Source organism: Myxocyprinus asiaticus, chromosome 18 (assembly GCF_019703515.2).
Source record: "Myxocyprinus asiaticus isolate MX2 ecotype Aquarium Trade chromosome 18, UBuf_Myxa_2, whole genome shotgun sequence".
In the NCBI taxonomy this organism is placed as follows: Eukaryota; Metazoa; Chordata; class Actinopteri; order Cypriniformes; family Catostomidae; genus Myxocyprinus; species Myxocyprinus asiaticus.
The window spans coordinates 9,885,788-9,899,323 of record NC_059361.1 but is presented as its reverse complement, the minus strand read 5'-3'; the positions used below and the strand labels follow the sequence as shown (position 1 = coordinate 9,899,323).

Below are 13,536 nucleotides of genomic sequence, written 5' to 3'. Positions count from 1 at the left end.
CAGACACTTACCATGCCCCCGCTGCCAGAGTATACATGCTTTTTTTCTTTCCTCTCTGTTTCCCTCTCTTTCACACTCTCTAATTAGGTTGCTGTTATTGGTTCTCTGAGCTGCCAATCTTCATTACCCTGATGACATCTTCTCTCTCTCTCTCTCTCCACCAGTGGATGGTGCCTCCTACCCTTTAAAAGCCAGTTGAATTCATGTGTTTGTAGCCTTCTTTGATTGATTATGGCTTTGACTGTTAGCGCCTGGGGGTGGGGGTGTATTGTTACTGGCTCATTGTGATTCTGTATGTTCATTTTGTGTACTGATTTACTTAGTCACTCGTTACTCATTTGCTGTTTATGTGACTTTTTGTTGGTGTTATTTATATGACTTGCTCTTCTAACCAGAGTGGAAAGGTGGACAGGTAAGATGTCATGTGACGTGCACCATGTAGACTGTAATATTTGTATTACTCACCCTAGGTTAGGAGTGAGTGCGAACTCTGTACTTTTTGACATTTTTGGAATCCGGTAGAATAGATTAGATATTGGTGTTTCCAAAACTGAAGACCTGTCTTATTTATTGTGGTTTTGTTTGAACTGACAATTTAATGAAATTAAAGGGATAAAAATTGGCATTAGAATAGGCTCCACTCATGTCCCTTTTCCTTCTGGTTTACTTATTAGCATATACTTTGTATTATGTAAATACTCTTTACTCCTTTATCATTGACTTTCGTTAAGGTGATATACATTTATTTTACACTGTATACTTTCCTGGTTGCTTTTGTCATTTGCCAACCCGACACACAGCAAAATCCATACATAATTAAAATGTGACTGTCTAGGGTGAAATCCAATCACAGGGGTCATAAATTAATGGCACCTGTCTTTCAGTATCGATAATGACACAATTCAGTAACCACATCAATCTTCTTGGTAGCTGCTTTCAAGCACTGGCATGAGCGCACAAATGCATGAGAAGAGTAAACCACACAACCTTTGGCAAATCTAGCAATTTTTATTTTTTTCATACACACTAATTTTATCTTATTTACAGCCTGCTATTTTCTAAAACTTAAAACACCCAATGAATCCCAAAAAAGTTTTAAATATACAAGGCACGCAACTTCTGATCTTTGAGTTTCTGAGGCTGAGACAAAATTTAGTGGGACCTTCTAGTTTGTTATATTTAAAGATTTATTGTATAAATGAAACAGCACAGATGCAACACTTATGCTTTTATTATAGTGTATAATATTCCAGTATTTAATCAAAGTATGGCCCCATGTGTATTCACTAAGCCCTAGAACTGCCATCAGCGTTAAAGCACAGATCTGCTTTGAAGCTAGATGCCCTTTCTAAGAGAAAACCAAAACACTTTTATACGTCAGTGCTTGTATCGTCCAGCTAAAGGTATTCATGGAGGATTTAGACTGGAATATTAGTGTACTACTTACTGCGCAGTATACGCTGTATTCTGCCTGTTATTTTTCTCATAGTATGAGAAACCGTAAGCATTATGCAACAAACACTGTCACATGACCTCATTATTTTGCATGTTTAATTCAGCGAGTGGCATCTAGTCATTTTGGAAATAAGATACAAATTCATGTATGTTGCATGGAAATAGGCTGATGACAAGTTATTTTATATATAAACTGTTGGCCAAAAGTTTAGAATAATGTACAGATTTTGCTCTTATGGAAAGTAATTGGTACTTTTACAATGTATAGTCAGGACATTAATAACATAAATTACTATTACAATTTGGAAAAAAAAAATTCAGAACTTGAACTAAGAGTTCTCCTCAAAAAATCCTCCACGTGCAGCAATGACAGCTTTGCAGATCCTTAGCATTCTAGCTGTCAGTTTGTCCAGATACTCAGGTGACTTTTCACCCCACACTTCCTGTAGCACTCGCCATAGATGTGGCTGTCTTATCGGGCACTTCTCACACACCATACAGTCTAGCTGATCCCACAAAAGCTCAATGGGGTTCAGATCTTTTCCAATTATCTGTTGTCCAATGTCCGTTTCTTTGTCCACTAACATTTTCTTTTCGTTTTTGTTTCAAAAGTGGCTTTTTCTTTGCAATTCTTCCCATAAGGCCGGCACCCCTGAGTCTTCTCTGCTGTTGTACATGAAACTGGTGTTGAGCGGGTAGAATTCAATGAAGCTGTCAGCTGAGGACATGTGAGGCGTCTATTTCTCAAACAAGAGACTAAGATGTACTTCTCCTCTTGTTTAGTTGTACATCTGGTCCTTCCACATCTCTTTCTGTCCTTGTTAGAGTCAGTTGTCCTTTGTCTTTGAAGACTGTAGTGTACACCTTTGTATGAAGTCTTCAGTTTTTTGGGGGGCAATTTCAAGCATTGTATAGCCTTCATTCCTCAAAACAGTGATTGACTGATGAATTTCTAGAGCAAGCTGTTTCTTTTTTGCCATTTTTGACCTAATATTGACCTTAAAGACATGCCAGTCTGTTGCAACTCAAAAACAAAGACAATGTTAAGCTTAATTTAATGAAACAAAAAAGCTTTCAGCAGTGTTTGGTATAATGGGAAGTGATTTTTCTAGTACCAATTTAGCATGATTAATTAAGGATAAGGTGTTGGAGTGATGGCTGCTGGAAATGGGGCCTGTCTAGATTTGATCAAAAATTGCTTTTTTTTTTTTTTTTTTTTTTTTCAGATAGTGATGGTGCTGTTTTTTTACATCAGTAATGTCCTGACTATACTTTGTGATCAGTGAATTAAAGTACCAATTTCCTTCCGAAATGGCATAATCTGTACATCATTCCAAACTTCTGGCTGTGTGTGTGAGAGAGAGATAATATATTTGGTCTGTTTTGCCAGAAGAGAAAGATTACAAATTTGTATATCTGCTAGTGTGTGGTTTTTTTGTGAGGTGGTTGGGTTTTTTTTTTTTTTTGTCTCTCTCATTTAGGAGTACACTATTGATAACCTCAAAACTAACATATGATTTTAAAAGCCACAATTTCTTTAATTCTTAGGTCTTTAATTTAGCAACTGTTTTATGTCATCACCCAATTGTTTTTGTTTTAACTGAAAGAAATGTACATTTAATCTTCTAATGAGAAAAGATTAAATCATTAAATGTTTAAGGAGGCGAGGTCCCAGTTAATTAACTAGCAACAAAATGAGGTTTAAAATCGTCCTTAAATGTTATGAAGGTGATGTTAGCAGTCTTGTGTTCAGATACATGAGGTAATGCTGGTTTACGGTCTGTGATGTGCTCTCCGTTCTCAACGTCCTCACTTATTCAATGACGGAAAGGTCATCGCTACATTGTGATTGCACAAAGACACTTGTGTACCTCTGAATGTGTGTAAGAAAGCTGTAGTCCACATAAACTGGCACATGAGGACAGTTTTCTTTCCTGTGATGACGTATTTCTTATTAAAACAGGAATTTGGACAAAAGGCAAATAGTCCTAAAACATTATTTGATACTAGCTTCTTTGCAGACAGTATTAGCGGGAGGGACATTTTCATTTTAAAGAGCATTTGATTGGACAAAAGTCTTCTGCAGCATGAGTTATCATTATTTTTGGTCCGTTTCCCCAGAGAGAAAAAAACTGTACATTTTAAATATGTACAACTGCTAAATTAGATTATTTAGGAGTACACTGTAGATGTTCTCAAAGCTAGCAGTCATTAACTGAAAGCCACAAACAAAACTCACGTGGGGTCACATTTTGCACACAATTTTAATAACGTGCTTTTATGTTATAAAGTAGTAAATAAAGTTAAATTTAATCTGTTAAAAATCTTACTCTCAGAAAATAGTATTAAGCTTTGCAGCCTCGTTGAATCAGACCCACAGGGAAACATATCTCTGCCAAGAGAGATGGTGTGTACTGGGGTTAACACATACTCTGTTTTGCTCTAGCAAATAAAGAGCTGTTTTATAGAACAATACTTTTAAATACACAAAATGTGAAAAGTCCCATTAAGCTGAAGAAAAGTGTGTGTGTGGCTCAGGTTTTCTGCGTTACTGATGTGACCGTTTGTGTAAAGTGCAGAACAGCACTGGAGAAATATTACACTGGAGTTACATCAGCCACTGCAGCACTCTCCCTAACAACACCCCAAAACCCCTGTGTACTACACTCCATACTACACTACTGCTGCCCTGATTTCTGTCTTTTTTTTTTTTCTTTAATTAGTTTGTCCTTTTATTCTATTTGGTGTGAGTGTGTCCAGGTATTCCCTACGTTGTGGGGACCAAATGTCCCCACAAGGATAGTAAAACCTGAAATTTTTGACGCTGCGCGGATCAGTCGGTCCCCATGAGGAAAACAGCTTATAAATCATACTAAATCATGTTTTTTGAAAATGTAAAAATGCAGAAAGTTTTCTGTGAGGTGTAGGGTTAGGGGATATAATATAAAGTTTGTACAGTATAAAAACCATTGTCTATGGAAATTCCTCCTAAAATATGAAATCCCAGTGTGTGTGTGCGTGTGTGCCTCTTAGGAAACTCGCACGTAAACTAACAAATATTATATAATCCTTAATCAGAAGTTCACACACATACACTTTTATGGATATAGAAGTCATTTTAAGAGTGAGATCAGGTAGAGATTCTTAAGATAACAAAGTATAACACTGATAGATTGTATGTTAAGCATTAACAATCATCATTGCATTATAGTAATGTTAATAACCAAAGCCATTAAGTTTTACCAAAGAATGATCCTGTTCAAAAACACACATACCCTCAAATTTAGAGAGTTTAATGTTTTTAAAATGGGAGCAGTATGAGGCACCACACGGTCATAATTCCACCGAATCAACACATGACAGCGCTGATAGAAAACAGCCACAAAGACCTGCATGTCACACTGAATCAACCAAGCGCAACCAATCTAATGCAGACACACGTTAGCGAGCATCCCCTGTCTCAATCCAGACACTGTGACAAATAATCGGTGTGTGCAGCGTTTTCCCAAAACCAGACACTTCCTCCCTGAGCTTTCTGAAGCATGCCAGGTGCATTACGGTTACAGATGAGACCAAAGCAAAGAGCAGCGAGAATAAATCAGTAACAGATGAGGAAACATATTTTACCATGACACCTCATGTGAGTTTATGGAGCACGTCTGACAGACAGTGATGGGCCCAGATGCCAAACTTAATGTTTCACTCCCTCAAAGACAGGCCAGAAACATGTTAGAACACTATTTGGGGCACATTGTCTCACATTGTCTAAGGAGCTGCCAAAAATGGCTGCCATGCTTCATATCAACCATTCCATTATCTGACCTGACCAAAGAAATGGCATTTCCATCCAAATACTGACCATGATTTTTAAATAATGAAAAAGTAAAAATATATATACTCACTTAGCACTCATTAGGAACACTATGGTCCTCAAGGTTTGACATGTTGTGCATTCTGAGACGCTGTTCTGCTCACTACAATTGTACAGAGTGGTTATCTGAGTTACCGTAGCCTTTCTGTCAGCTTGAACAAATCTGGCCATTCTCCGTTGACCTCTCTCATCAACAAGGTGTTCCTGTCCACAGAGCTGCCACTCACTGGATGTTTTTTGTTTTTGGCACTTTTCTGAGTAAACTCTAGAGACTGTTGTGCTTGAAAATCCCAGGAGATCAGGAGTTACAGAAATACTCAAACCAGCCTGTCTGGCACCAACAATCATGCCACAGTCTAAATACAGTATATGAGATGACTTTTTTTTTTTTTTCCCCATTCTGATGGTTGATGTGAACTTTAACTGAAGCTCCTTACCCATATCTACATGATTTTATGCATTGCACTGCTGCCACAAGTAGGTGTACAAGTGTTCATAATAAATTGGACACTGATGTTTCTCTTCATGGAAGGCAGAAGGCAAACAGAAGTTTGCAGTCAACTACAATATCTTGTCCACTTTCCAACAAGAAAAATGCTGCCTGTAACTCCAAGACCCAAAAGCCCCAATAGCTGTGACATTGCAGCTACCAAGCAGGGTTGTTTGTTTATGTTCAGAATGCCATATTTAATGTTTTTGAGTATCTTTTTGTATTTTAATCTTCTTCTTAAAGGAATAGTTCACCCAAAAATGAAAATTTACTCACCCTCAGGCCATCCAAGATGTATCGGAGTTTCTTTCTTCATCAAAACAGAATTTAAGACTTTTATGATTTTATTTCAGGCCTCCTCCTCTAAACGATGCAAGTCAATGTACTTTTTTGACGGTCCACAATGCATATTTAGGGTGCATCAAAATAATCTCCAGTCGACAAATAAAGTTCTTCTGAATGCAAACGATTGATTATTTTGAGAAACAAAACAATACTTATATACTTTTTAACTATAAATGTTCACTTCCGTACATCTCTGTGACGTGCGCTCATGAGAGGGATGACGTAAGCTCGTTGGTAAGGTCACGCATCATGTGGAGGAGGAGGCAGGATGTGCATCATTGTTTACAAAATAAACTTGCACAGAGTACAGACCAAGTGCCGTGTATTATTGCCTGTTGACAGATATTCAATTCTGGAATAATTATCTATGGCTAAAATGTTTTATCTTCATTATCTAGTCTAGTGACTACCATCAAACCTTTTGGTTAACGTGGTCTATTTTTTAAAATACCCCAAAAACCACAACCCATGATGCTTTAATTTGAACCCGCGATTGTGTTTTCAAATTAGTCCAATTTGGCATGAAACGCTGGCAACACTACTCTCGTGCTGCACCTGATCTGAGGAATTTTTGTAACTATATCGCCCAGCCCTATTCATGGTAACATTATCATAGCAAAAGTGTCCAAATACCCATGGTAATACCATGGTGCTTTTTTTAGGGGTCAAGGACGGCATTCGTTTGCAACCAAAAGAAGTGCTTTCAGTTAGGCTGGATGGAGCTGAATGTCTCCAACATTATGATTGGATTTCTGGCCACTGAGAGAGGTCAGACAATCTGAGTTAACATACAAAAACACAGATGAAATTACACGGTTTCTCATTCAAGCCCCTCACTCACTAGTGTGTGTGCAATATTCTCACTGTTTGCACGTCGGTTCTAATCCAGTTCACTTTAATTAGCCATGGAGGCCAAAAATAAACAGTACGTCTAAGCAACAGCATGAAAGCACATGTGAATCTGTTAATGTACAGTGGTAATTACGGGGTTTAGTCGAGACGCAGACAACAGCCGCTAACACAGTTGTGTTTGGCGTAGAGGAACTGACGCTCTATGCTTAACTGAAGTGTGAAACTGCAAGTGCGGAGGTGCTACCAATGTGAATCTTTCATGGAAACGTGTCACAGCCACTAACAAGTGAGAGGATGAGAGAGTAAGGTGCAGAAAGCTTTTAACTATCAATTAAAATAATACAGCTTAAATATCACCAAATGTAACAAGGATGTGAAACATTTTTGATTAATACAAGAGGTTGGCCAGCACATGAATTATGATTAAAACATTCTCACATTGGCTTTTGTTTTTAAAAGATATATAAAGATTTTAAAGAGCAGCTATGTTCGAAATAGCATACATACATTATATTTTCTGTATGTATGGGGAAAAACACAGATGACCCACAACATTTGACCTAAGCTACACCAGACTGTGCCGTATACTACCAAAACAACTGAACCTAATACTTTATACCACAATGCAATGTGCCCATCTTGACGTTCCAATTCTAGTTTAATGAATGAACTGTAAGCGATATTAACCAAAATCTTTTAGCATATATTTTTTATGCATTATTTGATCAGACTGCCAAGAGTTAAAACAAAATTTTATATATATATATATATATATATATATATATATATATATATATATATATATATATATATATATAAATTTTTTGTATTATTATTTCTAAGATGATAAATCACTGAAAAAAAAATTACTAGTATGATTTCATAATTTTTATTTCACAAGTTTTTGCACACAGTTTTTCTAAGTAAATCTAAATGGTATAAAATTAAGTAAAAAACTACTTTATGGCATAATATTGATTTAAGGGTGTGAATAAATGTAACTTTAATAAATATAACAATTTCTGCTTAGAAATATGATATACATGGTGCTTGATTAAACTTGGTTCATTTTAAATAAAAATCATACTTAACATGTCACACTCTGAATTTTCCTTACAAGCATTTTTAATCATGTTCAACATGACAAACTGAAGTCCCCCAGAGGTAAACTTAACACGTTACAAAGTCTATGCAACTTTTTTTAGTTAATTAATGTTGATGAAACACGTTTTTTAGAGCATGCAGGCCTCAACACTTGGTACACAAAACACCATTGAACTTAAGACTGCACAAAAGTTACCATAATTAACAATAAAAACTATGTTAATAAACTTGCAAACACTGAAACCATGCAAGCTCATTAATTATTCAAGCCCAGTGCATGCTGGGAACACCAGCTTCGAAAAGTTAAAATGTTCTTATTTACCAGTGAAATTCACTAAAATTAGCAAATAAATATGAAAATATTTTCTTCTTTAGAATAATGAATACATGATGCACATTGTAAAAATAGCAAATAATCAAATAATTTCTTATAAGCTATAGTATTAATTTTTACATGTTTGAATGTAGTATTTGCTTAATATTTTCATGTACATGCTTAAACTAACTTATTCAATATAGAAAATACTTAATCTTTTCTGCTATATTTACTACACCACAAAATATATTTTTTTTTTCAGTGTAGACACTACTCAGGTCATGTGACTACTGTTTGAAATCTTTATCGGTGCATACTGGGTACTGCTTCACATACTTTTTTAAAGTAGGTAGTATACAGTATGTACTGGGCAGTATGCAGTTAGCAGTACACTAGTAGGCTGGGTTTCCCGAAGCTATAAGTAGAAAGTTAGCAGCACTTAAGTAGTACCTAATGTCTAAGGCATGTTTCCCAAAAGCATTGTAGTTCATAAAAATGTTCGAAAATTAACGAGAGCTTTGAACCACTCTTAAGGCCATTAAGTGCAACTTAAACATATCTTTCTGGCATCTTTCACAGTTTATCAAAGACAATGGGACATTTAATAAATTGTATTAATATATTTTGATCATTTGAAAGCCATTGTAAACTATTTCAGAGGATAAAAAAGTGTTGAAAAAAACATGTTAAATTCAATAGGCAGTCTCTGCAGTCTGCGGATGCGATGTGAAAGGTCTAAATTTACAAGACAGGTAATACAGTATAACATTACAGTTAGTAACATTATATTGGCCTTCATTGTTAGCATAATTGTAATGGCAATAAAAAGACGACATGTTCTTATTAAACTGTATCGGTTAATGTTGTAACCTCCGTTCCCTGATGGAGGGAACGAGACTTTGTGTCGATGTAGTGACACTAGGGGTCGCCCTTGGGAGCCCCAAACACCGCTTATCTTTGAGAAAAGGCCAATGAGAATTGGCGAGTGGAATTTGCATGCCACTCCCCCGGACATACGGGTATAAAAGGAGCTGGCTCGCAACCACTCATTCAGGTTTTGTGCTAAGGAGCCGAGACAAGGTCCCGGCCATTTCAGCGGATAGTACTGCGTTGTGGCAAGAGGGACACAATGTCTCGTTCCCTCCATCAGGGAACGGAGGTTACAACAGTAACCGAGACGTTCCCCTTCTGTCACTCACTCAATGTTGTGTCGATGTAGTGACACTAGGTGTCCCTATAGAAAAACGGCACAACAGCTGGACCATGTTACGTGAACTGCCGATGCAGAAGCTGCTGCATGCGTAATAGCAGGTGCATCAGTCCACACGTAACCTCCCCCAACGCCCCACACAACGTCATGTAGTTCCCCACATCCCAGAGAGGGGGGGGAAGCGACAGAACAAGCATGGGAGCAAGCCGCACGCCGGCCTTTTCTCTCTGTTTCTCTCCACAGAGTATTAGATTTGGCTGGGGCCATTTAACGCTATTATACGCATCGGGGAAGGTGTTCTTTCCCTTTCCAATTCTTTCAGGGGGAAAAGACCCTGCAGAGACCACATCCTGCCTGAAGGGGAGGTAACATGTGGCAATATGTCACATGGGCTCACCAGCCACACATGGAAGAGGTGCGGTGGTAGGTCCTGCCTTGAAGTGGAAGAGCTTTACAACACAGCGACCAGGGGCAGAGAGGGCTCTGCCGACAGGGAGACCGTACCGCGGAAAATACATCACAGGGGGTTACCGGAGTAACCGGCACCTGTGGAGCACCTACCCCAGTACAGGGCATATTAGCACACATACTGGTTCCGGCTACGAATTTCTCCAGCAAATTCACGAGCCACAGGGCTAGGGAGGAAGGACATCCAGGGTTCACAGGTGGGCATGGGAGAAGAAGCGCACGTCTTCACCTCATGGAGGGGAAAGGCACTATATGCAAGCGATACACCCGGCCAGCTGTTCCGAATTACCAAACTTACCTGTTCGTACCTGACAAAACACTGGACAAAACAGGCTCAACCCGGAGATTGTAAAATCTCGCAAAGGTAATGGGTATTGCCCAGCCCGCTGCTCTGCAGATGTCTGCTAGAGAGGTGCCATTGGCCAGTGCCCACGATGATGCCAGACTCCTTGTAGACTGTGCTGTATTCCCAAACGGGCGGGCACAGCCTGGGCTTGGTATGCCAGAGCGATGGCATCCATGATCCTGCATGCGATCCAAGTAGATGCGCAAAGCACGCACCGGACACAGCAACGACAGGGCTGGGTCTGCCTCCTCCCGAGGCAGTGCTTGCAGGCTCGCCACCTGATCCCTGAAGGGGGTCATGGCAACCTTGGGCACATAGCCCGGCCGGGGTCTCAGGACCACGTGAGAGTGTACCGGACTGAACTCCAGGCAGGTATCGCTGACAGAGAACACCTGTAGGTTCCCAACCCTCTTGATGGAGGTGAGCACAATCAGGAGGGCCGTCTTCAAAGAGAGGGCTTTTAGCTCGACTGACTATAGCGGCTCAAATGGGGTTCTCCGAAGGCCCAGGAGGACCACGGAGAGATCCCATGAGGTAAAGAGGCATGGCCTAGGAGGAACCTGATGATCAGGTCATGCTTTCCTAAGGACTTACCATCCATTGCGTCGTGGTGTGCTGCTATGGCGGCCACATACACCTTCAAGGTGGAGGGAGACAGCCGCCCCTCCAGCATCTCCTACAGGAAGGAAAGCACTGAACCGACTGTGCATCTCTGGGGGTCTTCACCTCGGGAAGAACACCAACCCGCGAACAAACGCCACTTCAGGGCATAAAGCTGCCTCGTAGAGGGAGCCCTGGCCTGAGTGATTGTGTCTACCACTGCTGGTGGTAGGCCATCTAGGTCTTCCACGTCCTGTCCAAGGGCCAGGTTTGGAGGTTCCAGAGGACTGGGCGTGGGTGCCAGATGGTGCCCCGTCCCTGAGAGAGGAGGTCCTTCCTCAGGGGAATCTGCCAGGGAGGGGCTGTCACAAACCAAGTCTGAGTGGGCCAGTACGGCGCCACAAGGGTGACCTGTTCCTTGTCCTCCCTGACCTTGCACAAGGTCTTTGCAAGTAGGCTTACTGGAGGGACAGGCTCTATCGCACCCTTGTGCAGAAGGGTCGCGATCTCTGCATGCAGGGTGGCATGTTCTCGCCCCGCACCGAGGTGAAGTGGATGCTGCTGAACCAGGGCGGGCGCTTGGCAAACTGAATCGTGTAGCCGAGTCGGATGGTCCTGGCCAGCCACCACGACGGGTTGGAAAGCGCTAACCACGCGTCCAAGCTCCGGGCACTAAGGGGACAATCGCATTTAACAAACCTGTGGGTGGGGCCTTGCGGCCGAGGGGAGCAGGGGATGCCACGTTGAGGAGCCTTGCTTCGTCTCAAACTCATGGCTGCGTTGAGGGGGCCCTCAAAGCACTTACCTTGCTCCATGTACCCGCCATTGGGGGCGTCAGCTTCCTGAGGGGGGCTCTACGCTGGGGCCGAGAACTGGGCTCGGTCTGTGGCGGAGCCGCCTGGGTTTCGCCACCACAGGGGGACGTCCTCGGCGAGCAGACGGGGTATGGGATCTTGAGCCGCGCCTGGGCAAGATGTGCTGTATCGCCTCAGTCTGCATCTTCACCACCGAGAACTGCTGTGCAAAGTCCTCGATGGTGTCGCCGAATAGGCCGATCTGGGAGATGGGTGCGTTGAGAAAGCAAGCCTTGTCAGCGTCCCTCATCTCGACCAGATTCAGCCACAGGTGGTGCTCCTGGACCACCAAGGTCGACATTGCCTGCCCGAGTGCTCGCGCCGTGACTTTCGTCGCCTGGAGGGCAAGGTCGGTTGCCGAGCGCAGCTCCTGCATCACATCGGGATCAGGACTATCCACGTGCAGCTCTTTCAGTGCCTTGGCCTGGTGTACTTGCAGGAGGGCCATGGCATGCAGGGCAGAGGCGGCCTGCCCCGAACCCAGAAACCAATCATCTAGCTGTGAGGGCTCAGGGAAGGGTGGAGGGTTCCAATCCAACCCGACACTCGCGGCGGCCCGGGCAAGCATGATGGTCAGCTCTGTGTCGGACTCAGACTGGGCGGGCACACCCGAAGTTGGCAGCCCAGTCGAGTCCTAGGCAACCAACATTGCCAGCCTCTCTCTCTGATGCAGCGATCGAGGACTCATCCTGATCACAAGCCCCGAAGGAGACATTAAGCTGGCCATGAGGCAAGCTGGTCTCACCTCAGAACTTGACGGGGGCAAATGAGCGTGCTGGGGAACGGAAGGTCCGTGGGGATTTACCCGGCGAGGCCACGACCATTGGAGTCCCCAAATCGCCTCCAGCGCCAGCCGGGCCGGCCTCATACCGGTAGGTAGAAGGCCCAGTGTGGGGGGCGGCTGGAGTGGCTTTCCCTCCGAGGAAGGAAACCGCGACCGCAACGTTGCCATAGTCATGTTCTCGCAATGAGAACACGAACCATCCACAAACGCTGCCTCAGTGTGAGCGTGGCCCAGACACGTGAGGCAGCACCTGTGGCCGTCGGAGGCGGAGAGATAACGACCGCATCCAGGAATTACACAAAGACGGAACGGCATCTTTAAAAAGACGCATCTTTAAAAAGACGTTCATGTCAATGTGCTGCTCTAATAGAGGAAAATATACTCTTTGCAGAGATATATGCTCTCTTAGTAGCGCTGTCGAAGCGCCCCGGGGCATAGTCTGCACTAAGCGTGCAGAAGGAGAGAAAGCCATGGGAATGTGCCGTATATCCAACAGCATACGCTTCTTTCGAGGTGAATGGACCGGCAGTGGAATTCAGCTTGCTGACACACAACTGCTTGGCTCCGAAGAAAAAATCTGAATGAGTGGTTGCGAGCCAGCTCCTTTTATACCCGTATGTCCGGGGGAGTGGCATGCAAATTCCACTTGCCAATTCTCATTGGCCTTTTCTCAAAGATTAGAGGTGTTTGGGGCTCCCAAGGGTGACCCCTAGTGTCAATACATCGACACAAAGTCGAGTGAGTGATAGAAGGGGAAAGGTTATTTAAGAAGACTTTTGAGTAATGTGACCACGCAGTTTAAAAATTAAATAAATATGCCTGAATAAATAATTAAAATATG

The 13,536-nt window shown here is 42.3% G+C and overlaps 1 protein-coding gene across 1 annotated transcript in view; it reads right to left on the bottom strand.

Annotated features, from left to right (window-relative positions):
• celf6 (CUGBP Elav-like family member 6) overlaps window positions 1-13,536 on the bottom strand; it is a 186,641-nt gene that overhangs the window by 110,302 nt on the left and 62,803 nt on the right. The window lies entirely within an intron of this gene.